Source organism: Hoplias malabaricus, unplaced genomic scaffold, assembly GCF_029633855.1.
Source record: "Hoplias malabaricus isolate fHopMal1 unplaced genomic scaffold, fHopMal1.hap1 H_1, whole genome shotgun sequence".
NCBI classification, from domain to species: domain Eukaryota; kingdom Metazoa; phylum Chordata; class Actinopteri; order Characiformes; family Erythrinidae; genus Hoplias; species Hoplias malabaricus.
This window is the reverse complement of record NW_027101324.1, coordinates 3,483,175-3,492,102: the sequence shown is the minus strand read 5'-3', so window position 1 is coordinate 3,492,102 and position 8,928 is coordinate 3,483,175. Positions and strand designations below refer to the sequence as shown.

The window sequence follows — 8,928 nt, the reverse complement described above, 5'->3', positions numbered from 1 at the left end:
ACACCTCCGGGCTAAGGGGATGGTTTGGGTGGCCTCCCCTCTGGATGTGTTCAAAACCTAAGTTGAGACATCCATAGACCCCGGTAATCCGAATTTCATGCCCGAGGAGTGACGCCCTCTGGGCTTAAGGGTGGTGGTAAGACCGGCCCCACTCTCTGGATGTCTAAAATGACTTCCATGGACCCCGGTGATGCGAATACACAAGCCCGAGGAGTGGCACACCTCTGGGCTAAGGGGATGGTTTGGGTTGCCTCCCCTCTGGAGGTCTAAAAATGACTTCCATAGACCCCGGCGAAGCGAATTTAAAGCCCGAGGACTGGCACCCCTCTGGGCTAAGGGGATGGTTAGGGTGGCCTCCCCTCTGGATGTCTAAAATGACTTCCATGGACCCCGGTGATGCGAATACACAAGCCCGAGGATTGGCACACCTCTGGGCTAAGGGGATGGTTTGGGTTGCCTCCCCTCTGGAGGTCTAAAAATGACTTCCATAGACCCCGGCGAAGCGAATTTAAAGCCCGAGGACTGGCACCCCTCTGGGCTAAGGGGATGGTTAGGGTGGCCTCCCCTCTGGATGTCTAAAATGACTTCCATGGACCCCGGTGATGCGAATACACAAGCCCGAGGAGTGGCACACCTCTGGGCTAAGGGGATGGTTTGGGTTGCCTCCCCTCTGGAGGTCTAAAAAATGACTTCCATAGACCCCGGCGAAGCGAATTTAAAGCCCGAGGACTGGCACCCCTCTGGGCTAAGGGTGGTGGTTAATCCGGCCCCCCCTTCTGGATGTGTTCAAAACCTAAGTCGAGACATCCATGGACCCCCGGTGATGCGAAGTGACATGCCCGAGGAGTGACGCCCTCTGGGCTAAGGTTGTGATAAGCCCGGTCTCTCCTCTGGAGGTCTGTGGTTTTAAAGTGAAAATTTTCTAAGTCCCTCACCTGAGATTTTAAGAAAATCAGGACCCTCCTCAAGCCTCGTAGCGAGTCCGAGGGAGGTTCATCGTTGTCGGCTATGCGAACGAGGTTCCAACGCCTCAAATCCTGTGGGCATATGGTTTCTCAGCCTGGTGCCGTCGGGATATTAGGGAGGCATTAAATCAGACGTAAGTTTGGGTAACAGCGATGCGAAACGCTATGCCCAAAGGAGTGGCTTCCCGATGGGCTTGAAATAATGGGAATGTCCGCTCTGCTTCCCTGGATGTGTTCAAAACCTAAGTCGAGACATCCGTAGACCCCGTTGATGCGAATTCCATGCCCGAGGAGTGGCACACCTCTGGGCTAAGGGTTGGTGGTAAGTCAGGCCCCACCCTCTGGAGGTTTTCAAAACCTAAGTCGAGACCTCCGTAGACCCCGGTGATGCGAATACCGAAGCCCGAGGACTGGCACCCCTCTGGGCTAGGGTGGGGATAAGATATGCCCCCACCCTCTGGAGGTTTTCAAAACCTAAGTCGAGACCTCCGTAGACCCCGGTGATGCGAAATGACATGCCCGAGGACTGGCACCCCTCTGGGCTAGGGTGGGGATAAGATATGCCCCCACCCTCTGGAGGTTTTTAAAACCTAAGTCGAGACCTCCATAGAACCCCGGTGATGCGAAGTGACATGCCCGAGGACTGGCACCCCTCTGGGCTAGGGTGGTGGTTAATCCGGCCCCACCTCTGGAGGTTTTCAAAACCTAAGTCGAGACCTCCATAGACCCCGGTGATGCGAATACCGAAGCCCGAGGACTGGCACCCCTCTGGGCTAGGGTGGTGGTTAATCCGGCCCCCCCTCTGGAGGTTTTCAAAACCTAAGTCGAGACCTCCATAGACCCCGGTGATGCGAATACCGAAGCCCGAGGACTGGCACCCCTCTGGGCTAAGGGGATGGTTTGGGTGGCCTCCCCTTCAATCCCGATGATTCGTTCGATATATGCCCAGGGAGGTGAACACTTCTCTGGGCGTGAGGGGGTCGAGCGTATGAGGGTTGTACCCCGTTATGGTTCCTACTATAAACGAATCCGAGCGGCGGGTCCACAGGCCACCGACCACCTGCCCACTTGCGGGGTGGGTGCGACGGGCCGCCCGCCGGCAGTTGTCCCCGTTCCTAACCTAACTCTTGCCCGTGCGCGAGTCGAAAGGGGCATACAAACCCCCGAGGCGAAGACCGGCGTTCCGCTTGGTCTAATGTGGGATCTCCCAGATTTTCCCCTCCGCGGGGACTTGGGAGCGCACCACCGGGCCCCCGCGCTGGAAACGGCCGGAGGCAAAGAGCGCATTAGAGGTGTCACGGATCGGTCTTTTTAAACGGACCGCGGCTGGAAGTTCGCAGGGGAAGAGGCGCTCGGTTTACGGTTCCCGGGCCCGACCCCCTTCGTCTTCTTAAATCGAGAAAACTAACCGTAGGCTCCGGGGGGGCGAATCGTAAAACCTTTGCCGACCTCCTCGCACTGCGAGGGGGCCAGGATTTTGCGGCTTGTCCGCGTATCGGTCCTACCAAGGACCGCGGCTGGAAGTTCGGTGGTGAGCCCTCGACCTTACGAGATTGGGGGCAAAACCCTTCGTCTTCTGAACATCAGACGGCTCCGGGGGGGGCGTACCGTAAAACCTATGCCGACCTCCTCGCGCTTTGAGGGGGCCAGGAAATTCTCTTCCATTCTCTTCCCTTAAACGGACGTCCTTTACGCCCGTTCGAAATGCGGCATACCCGGAGCACCAGGGGCAGGCTTCTAATCCGAAATAATACCGGCTTTTAGAACGATCCTCCCCGCCACGTGCTCCAGCCTCCATGGCTCGTGGACCCCCCGTAACAGGGGGTCCGCTTGTCCCAGAATCGTTCCGAGGGAGACTTAGCCGATCCGTCGGTCTAATTTCCACCGCAGTTTGGGTCCGTTAAAAGGTCCGAGTCGGTGGTGCCTTAGGGTCGGGATCCTATTGAGGGAAGGAACCGGCCCCTAGCCTGCACCGTCCGGGCCTTGAATCGTACATTTTCCAAGTAGTCAAACCCCCGATTGCAGACCCACCTCCGGGGGGTCTCGTTCGAAAAGCCTTTCCGCGGTGCGCGTCTCTTCCTCCTTCGGGGGGTCGAGTTCCACGCACCACCGACTCTCTCTCTTTCCCCAAGCCGGGTTTGAGTACCAGAGGGATCGGCCTGGTTGATCCTGCCAGTATCATATGCTTGTCTCAAAGATTAAGCCATGCAAGTCTAAGTACACACGGGCGTTGGTACAGTGAAACTGCGAATGGCTCATTAAATCAGTTATGGTTCCTTTGATCGCTCCACACGTTACTTGGTATAACTGTGGTAATTCCAGAGCTAATACATGCAAACGAAGCGTTGGAAGTGGGGGTGCCGTTTCGAGGTGGTCGGTGACTGGTTCACCTTCCCCCCTCGGCGCCCCCCACGGATACGTGCATTTATCAGAACCAAAAAACCCCCTCCCGACTCCGGTCGGGTCCGCTTTGGTGACTCTAGATAACCTTTGGCCGATCGCAGAGCCCTTCGGGGCGGCGACGTCTCATTCGAGTGTCTGCCCTATCAACTTTCGACGGTAGTCTACGGGACTACGTGTGGTGACCACGGGTAACGGGGAATCTGGGTTCGATTCCGGAGAGGGAGCCTGAGAAACGGCTACCACATCCAAGGAAGGCAGCAGGCGCGCAAATTACCCATTCCCGACACGGGGAGGTAGTGACGAAAAATATCGGTGCGAGGCCCCGTTTGAAGGTTTCGGGACCGAAATGAACTCAATCTACGTCCGTGGGTGAGGACCCATTGGAGGGCAAGTCTGGTGCCAGCAGCCGCGGTAATTCCAGCTCCAATAGCGTATGTTAACGTTGCTGCAGTTAAAAAGCTCGTAGTTGGATCCGGGGACGGGTCCCGGCTGCCGGGCCTCTGCCCGTCCGGACTTCGCGGTGGGAAGCTGCCCCTCTCCGGGGGGGTTGGGGACCCCCCGCGGGTCTCTGGGTGGAGGTCGCGGGACCTTGTCCCTACTCATCCGGTGTCCTCTGCTCCCTTCCTCCGCGGAGAGGCCCTTAGCTGGGTCGTCCGCCGCGGTTGAATACGTGGGGGGCGGAAGGGTCCGGTGCGTTTACTTTGAACAAAACAGAGTGCTCAAAGCAGGCCGAAGCGTGCCTTGAATGGACTGAGCTAGGAATAATGGAATAAGGCCTTCCCATGGGGGGCGAGTCGGAGCTCTTCGGCGAGGCGGCCGGGCGGGGCCGTTTTCTGGCCGCCGCACGGTTCCCCGAGCCGGGGGGGTATCCGACCGCTCTCTTGGTCCTATTTCGTGGGTTTGACGGACCAAAGGTCATGATTAAGAGGGACGGCCGGGGGCATTCGTACCGCACCGAGAGAGGTGAAATTCGTAGACCGGTGCGGGACGGACAAAAGCGAAGGCATTTGCCAAGAATGTTTTCATTAATCAAGAACGAAAGTCGGAGGATCGAAGACGATCAGGTACCGTCGTAGTTCCGACCGTAAACTATGCCGACCCGCGATCCGGCGGCGTTGGGTTAACGACTATGACCCGCCGGGCAGCGTCCGGGAAACCACGAGTCTTTGGGCTCTGGGGGGAGTACGGTTGCAAAGCTGAAACTTAAAGGAATTGACGGAAGGGCACCACCAGGAGTGGAGCTTGCGGCTTAATTTGACTCAACGCGGGGAACCTAACCCGGCCCGGACACGGTAAGGATTGACAGATTGACGGCTCTTTCTCGATTCTGTGGGTGGTGGTGCATGGCCGTTGGTAGTTCGTGGAGCGATTCGTCTGGTCAATTCCGGTAACGAACGAGATCCCATCCTTTAAGTAGTTACACGGCCCCTCTCCTGGGTCGGACTCTATCCCCGAAGGTCCCCGTTCGCGGGGGGTCCCCATCGGGGTGGGGGTGTTGGGGGTTTCGGCGGGGGTCCGGTTCTACCCCGGATCGGTTCGGGGAGGTGATGCGGTTGACGGGGGTTCAGTTCTGCGTCGAGTGGGTGGCTCCGGCCTCTCCCCTTCGCGTTCGGTTCCCTCCCCGATGCCGTCCGCACCTCGTTCCGCTCTCCGGGTGTGGGTTGTCCGTCCTTCGCCTTCGCCTTCCCTCTCCCCTCCCCGGTGCCCTCCCGCTTACCGCGGGCCTGAAGGTTGGGGTTCGCCCGGTGGGAATCAGCGGTCGGTGGCTAAACTTCTTAGAGCGATTTGTGGCACAGAAGCCACTTGAGAAATGGAGCAATAACAGGTCTGTGATGCCCTTAGAAGTCCGGGGTCGCACGTGAGCTACAATGGCTGGTTCAACATGTAAGTTACCCTACGCCGAGAGGTGCGGGCAATCCTATGAACGCCATTCCCCGCTGGGGACAGGGGATTGCAACTATTCCCCTCGAACGAGGAATTCCAAGTAGGCGCGGGTCACCAGCCCGCGTCGATTAAGTCCCTGCCCTTTGTACACACCGCCCGTCGCTACTACCGATCGGATGCCTCGGTGAGGTCCTCGGACCGTCCCCGGGGCGGCCCTCGAACGGGGGTCGCCTCCGGGCGATGGGAAGTCGATCGAACCCGGACATCTAGAGGGAGTAAAAGTCGTAACAAGGTTTTCGTAGGGGAACCTGCGGAAGGATCAATAACGGTGACCTGGCCGCGGTCGGCGCCCGCCGTCCGTGCCGGTTGTCGAGTCGGACTCGAGAGGCCGAACCTCCCCCCCGGCGGGTACCTTCAAGGTATGGACCGCAGAAGCCTCGTACCTTTCGTCGTCGGCCGACGTGAGTCTCTCCCCCCTCCGGGTGGGTGGACGTAGCGAGCCGGCTTCGGAACTCGGGGTTATGCGAGGACCGCCTTAGGTGCATAGGTACCCCGGTCCGCCCCTCCCGTTCGCGGGGGGAAGAGTGGCGCCGGAGCCGCCCGCCGGGTAGTTAAACCCAAAAAACCATTGATCGTTGAAGGCTTGATTGTGCGTGCGCGAGTCAAAGGGGCTTACTCACCCCCAGGGCGTTGGCCGGTGCTCGCCGGCCTCGGTGGGATCTCCCTGAACCCATCCCCCCGGCACAGGGGGCGGTGGTGGACGGGAGCGTACCGCCGGGCGAAACTCTTTCCCCTCACGGGGTTAGAGCGGAGCTTAAGAGCGCATGCAAAATACCCCCGATGTTGGCTTCGCAGAGACGGACCGTATAATAGTCTAAGGCCGGTGCGCGAGTTGAAGGGGCCTCACGAACCCCGGATGCGTTTATAAACACCCGAAAGGAGACGGCCGGTGCCCGCCGGTCCTGACTAGGTGGGATCTACCCAGCGCCTTCCCCTAAGCGGGGACTTGGGAGCGTACCACCGGGCCTCGCTCATACCCTCCGGGGTGGAGAGCTTGGCTTTGAGCGCACGCCTGAATGCCTTAGACCGGGACCCGTAACGCAGCGAACCAAACCCCTGGGCCTCGCCGGGAACGGCGGGTGCCTAGACCCCGGTCTCCTAAACCACGTAAGTCTCGGGCACCTACTCGGGCGATCGTCCCCCGGGCCGTAACTCCTCGGTCCGGTGGTGACGCCCAGGTTCAATGACCTTTCCCCCCCTGCACGGGGGTGGAAGGCACCCGGCTTGAAATATATTGGCAAAAATTGTCTCTTGTTCGAATGGCTTCCTTCGCCCGGCCTGTAACGGGCCGGGCACAAACCCGAATACGACTCTTAGCGGTGGATCACTCGGCTCGTGCTTCGATGAAGAACGCAGCCATCTGCGTTAACTAATGTGAATTGCAGGACACAGATCATCGAAATTTCGAACGCATATTGCGGCCGCGGGGGTCCATCCCGCGGCCACGCCTGTCTGAGGGTCGCTTTACCCATCGATCGGTCTCCGCGCCCCCGCTGAGAGAGAGAGACCGCGGCTGGAAGCTCGCAGGGCCTGAAAACGGCCCTTCGTCTTCCCAAACGAAGACTCGGTTCCGAGCCAGTCCACGCGGCCCGTGTTGCGAGAGAGCTCCGTACAGGGAACGGAGGGAGAGCCGAGTAGGTCCGGGTCCACGTCCGTTACGGTCTCTCCCCGAGTCCCGAGCGGGGCTCCGCGCAGTCGGACGCGGGGGTGGCGAGTGCCGATTAAACCCAGCGAGCGGGCGAGTGAGCGGGCGGGCGAGCGGCCGGGGTGGGGGGGAAGGTGTCGCGGAGTTCGGTCTCGTGCCGGGCTCTCGCCCCTCGCCCCTAGCCTTCGGCCCTCCGCCTCCGCCCTCGCCCCCGCATAAGAAACCTCTGTGTGCGGCCTCAGATCAGACGAGACGACCCGCTGAACTTAAGCATATCAGTAAGCGGAGGAAAAGAAACTAACAAGGATTCCCTTAGTAGCGGCGAGCGAACAGGGAAGAGCCCAGCGCTGAATCCCACTTTCCCCTGACCGGGGTTGGCCGGGAAATGTAGCGTACGGAAGTCCGTAAGATCCGTCTCGGTGCGGACGCGGGACCAAGTCCTCGCGAACGTGGCTTCTTCCCATAGACGGTGAAAGCCCGGTAGCGAGTCCCGCGTTCCCGCCCGGGTAGGTCGGGCTTCTCGGAGTCGGGTTGCTTGGGAATGCAGCCCAAAGCGGGTGGTAAACTCCATCTAAGGCTAAATACCGGCACGAGACCGATAGCGAACCGAGTACCGTGAGGGAAAGTTGAAACAGGACTTTGAAGAGAGAGTTCAACAGAGCGTGAAACCGTTGAGAGGTAAACGTACGGGGACCGAGAAGACTGCCCCGGGGGATTCAGCCGGGCGGACGGCCCCGCGCTCGTCGGGTTCCGCGGTCGGGGGTGCGAGCGTATCCGGGCGAGAGGGGTGGGGTGCCGACTCCACCGCTCCCCGCTTCGGCTCTGCGCTTCGCCTCTGGACTTCGGGCCTGTCGGGCGTACGGAGGTCCGGCCCCGCCCGGTGTACTTTCCCCGCGTGGTGGTGAGTCGCGACCGGCTCCGGTTAGGCTTGGAAGGGCCCGAGGGTGAAGGTAGGTCCGTCCGGAGAAGGGAGTCCCCACGCGGCCCCCGGACACGGGCGTTCCGCTACAGCCCCTCGCTCCGACTTCGCCGATAACGCCGGGGCCGTGGAGCAATGTCCTTTCCGCGTTCTCCCCTCCTCCGGGATGGGGATGGGGGCCCCCCCCGATCGTTCGGTCGAAGCGGGCCGGCTGGGCTGTCCTCAGCCCCGGGCTAGGCCCGCTACGGCGATGCGGGGGGCGATCCAGGCCCACAGCACCCGAACGCCTAAGGTCAGCGGCTAAGTTCGGACCCCGAACGACCCGTCTTGAAACACGGACCAAGGAGTCTAACGCGTATGCGAGTCGAAGGGACCAGAACCCCCGGAGGCGCAACGAAGGTGAAGGCCGGCGCGCGTCGGCTGAGGTGGGATCCGTCCTAACCCTCCGAGGGGGCGGGCGGCGCACCACCGGCCTGCTCTTCCCACGTGCGGAGAGCGGAGCCAGAGCATACGCGGTGGTACCCGAAAGATGGTGAACTATGCCTGGGCAGGGCGAAGCCAGGGGAAACCCTGAGTGGAGGCCCGCAGCGGTCCTGACGTGCAAATCGGTCGTCCGACCTGGGTATAGGGGCGAAAGACTAATCGAACCATCTAGTAGCTGGTTCCCTCCGAAGTTTCCCTCAGGATAGCCGGCGCCGAAACTTCAAGTTTTATCCGGTAAAGAAATGACTGGAGGCCGCGGGGCCGAAACGGGCCTCGCCCTACTCTCAAACTTTAAATGGGTAAGAGGCCCGGCTCGCAGGCTTGGAGCCGGGCATGGAATTGACGGTGCCGAGTGGGCCACTTTTGGTAAGCAGAACTGGTGCTGCGGGATGAACCGAACGCGCGGGTTAAGGCGCCCGACGCAGACGCTCATCAGACCCCAAGAAAGGTGTCGGTTGATATAGACAGCGGGGCGGTGGCCATGGAAGTCGGCATCCGCTAAGGAGTGTGTAACAACTCACCTGCCGAATCAACTGGCCCTGAAAATGGATGGCGCTGGAGCGTCGGGC

At 60.5% G+C, this 8,928-nt stretch overlaps 1 non-coding gene and 1 pseudogene across 1 annotated transcript; both read left to right on the top strand.

The window, feature by feature from the left end:
* Positions 1 to 6,620: 6,620 nt before the first annotated feature.
* LOC136686014 (5.8S ribosomal RNA) lies at positions 6,621 to 6,774 on the top strand. Its single transcript, XR_010800264.1, has one exon. It is a non-coding gene; the product is annotated as a 5.8S ribosomal RNA (ribosomal RNA).
* A 416-nt stretch (positions 6,775 to 7,190) lies between these two features.
* Positions 7,191 to 8,928, top strand: part of LOC136685977 (28S ribosomal RNA) — a 4,635-nt pseudogene continuing 2,897 nt past the window's right edge.